The following is a 2,221-nucleotide window of genomic DNA, read 5'->3' on the forward strand; positions in this document are numbered from 1 at the left end:
CCTGCCAATGCCCAGTGCCTTCTGTAACGACATAAATTTCAACGGGCCGTGTGGCCAATGGAACATCCTATTAGTCTACCAGTTAATACAGATCTGGGAATGACAGAATTTGCATTTAATTTTCCTTTTACTCCAAAGGGCAGCTACTTATCCTCCAAAAGCAGCCATCACTTTAGAGGAATCCAAAAAGCATTAACTGCCAAAATGGTGAGGTGGCTCCTCTTCTTTTCTAAATGAAATTAGAAAAAATGATTAGACTCATAGACTCTTAAATTTAAAAATTTCACATTTTAGTGTACTAGATGTTTCCTGCATGGTTTGTCTCCTCAGTCATTGTCCACAGGACTCTGAGAAGCTGTAGGAATATGCAGGCGCAGACTCGAGGCCCGGCTTTCTCTCCAACGTTGTGGAAAGGGACTGTACATCACGGGGCAGAGCCCTCCGCTCCCCTGCGCCACCTGGACAGAGCCCGGGGAGAGTGACCTCCCGGGGTATCCACGTTGGGAGCCTCTGATAATCAATTACAAACAGTAGTAATTACAGTACAGCTATAGCATCACCCCTCAAAACTTCTTAGATTTTTATTACATACTAGAGGCCTGATGCACAAAATTTGTGCAAGAGTAGGCCTTCCTCCTTTGCCCACGCGTACCTCCCCCCCTAGCTTAGTCCAAGGAGGTCCGGTCTGATTAGCACATTATGCTTTTATTATTACAGATCACACTACATGCAGTTGTTGGTTTAAATTGAGAAACATCAGTAGGTTGCCTCCACATGTGCCCCCAGTTGTTGGTTTAGTATCTGTTTTTAATCAATTTCAAACAAGTCATTACTATGTACTATTTCATGATTTACTTCATCAGTTATTCCTTGTTGAAGGCGTATGCAGACAAATATGCCCAGCTTCAACTCCAGTATCATGAAAGGGGTCTGTGCATGAGACCAAACCCTATCTCCTGTGGATGGACTGTAAGGGGCAAAACCGGTAAGCCAAAAGCAATTCAGATGTACTTACCCAAATCAAGTTATTTAGAATCTTGACCGAAGGCTGCAAAACAAGGTAAAGAGCTTAATTCAGCAGTACAGTAAAGCTGGTTAAAGCAAAAAATTCACTTCTGATCAACCTATATCTAGATAGGAAGCTCTAGAGCAGCAATTGTCAACCTTTTTCACCTCATGCAGCACAAATTACTAAAACTGCAGCACACAAAAAATATGTATTTTACCGATCTGCCAAAACAGGTAGAATTTTTAAATATAGGTTTTTATCGATTTCAGGAAGAGATAGAAACATCAATGATAGAATCATGGATAGGCTGTCTCCTGCACGCACCCACCCTCCCAATTGGCCATGTGCCCTGACCCCCTGGTTCATGGGTCAATGCTCAACCCTGAGCCAGGCCAGGCCAAAGGTAGAATTTTAACTGATTCACACCAATTTGTGTTGGATGTTGATTTTAAATTTGACAATCCAAGGGAAAAGAAGTCAGTGCCCCTTGACTAAATCGGCAGGTTTTCAATTTCGTGCGGCACACCGGTTGAAAATCGCTGTTCTAGAGAGATGTTTCCTGCATGGTTTGTCTCCTCAGTCATCGTCCACAGGACTCTGAGAAGCTGTAGGAATATGCAGGCGCAGACTCGAGGCCCGGCTTTCTCTCCAACGTTGTGGAAAGGGACTGTACATCACGGGGCAGAGCCCTCCGCTCCCCTGCGCCACCTGGACAGAGCCCGGGGAGAGTGACCTCCCGGGGTATCCACGTTGGTCACGACACTTAGATTCAGACTACGGTGCTGGAAATCCCACCCAGCGACAGCGATACCTAAATCTCCCCCCTCCCCACCAAAATCGTCAAAACTCGAGTTCTAGACTGGCCAGAAGTCCTGTCAGGAACCTAAATTCACTTGCAGCCGGGCGCCGCAAACACACATCTAGAAACAATAGCCATCAGCGCGCTCCCAAAGAAACGGCAACTGCAGAGCCTTTCAGGCAGCAGTTAACCTTTCCATCTTTAAACCGATCATCTCCAGCCGTGAAATTACCCCAAATGTTACACTGGCAGCACCAAGAGCCATCGGTTTCGAAATCAGGACTCACACGCGGGAGGGGCCAGGAATAAAATGTCCTGCGTGCAACTCCCCCGAGGGCAACGCGGCTCCCGGGAGGCAGGGCAACGACTGGGCGGGGTGGCTGCGTTCTCGGCGTCCCGGCGCGCAGGGTGCA

At 47.1% G+C, this 2,221-nt stretch overlaps 1 long non-coding RNA gene across 1 annotated transcript in view; it reads right to left on the reverse strand.

The window, feature by feature from the left end:
• Positions 1–79: 79 nt before the first annotated feature.
• LOC107181417 overlaps positions 80–2,221 on the reverse strand; it is a 2,562-nt gene continuing 420 nt past the window's right edge. The window contains exons 2-3 of the long non-coding RNA XR_001512118.1: positions 1,016–1,048; positions 80–229 (exon numbers count right to left, since the gene is read on the reverse strand). This is a non-coding gene — a long non-coding RNA (uncharacterized LOC107181417). The remainder of the gene's footprint in view (positions 230–1,015; positions 1,049–2,221) is intronic.

Source organism: Myotis davidii, unplaced genomic scaffold (assembly GCF_000327345.1).
Source record: "Myotis davidii unplaced genomic scaffold, ASM32734v1 scaffold149, whole genome shotgun sequence".
Taxonomy (NCBI): Eukaryota; Metazoa; Chordata; class Mammalia; order Chiroptera; family Vespertilionidae; genus Myotis; species Myotis davidii.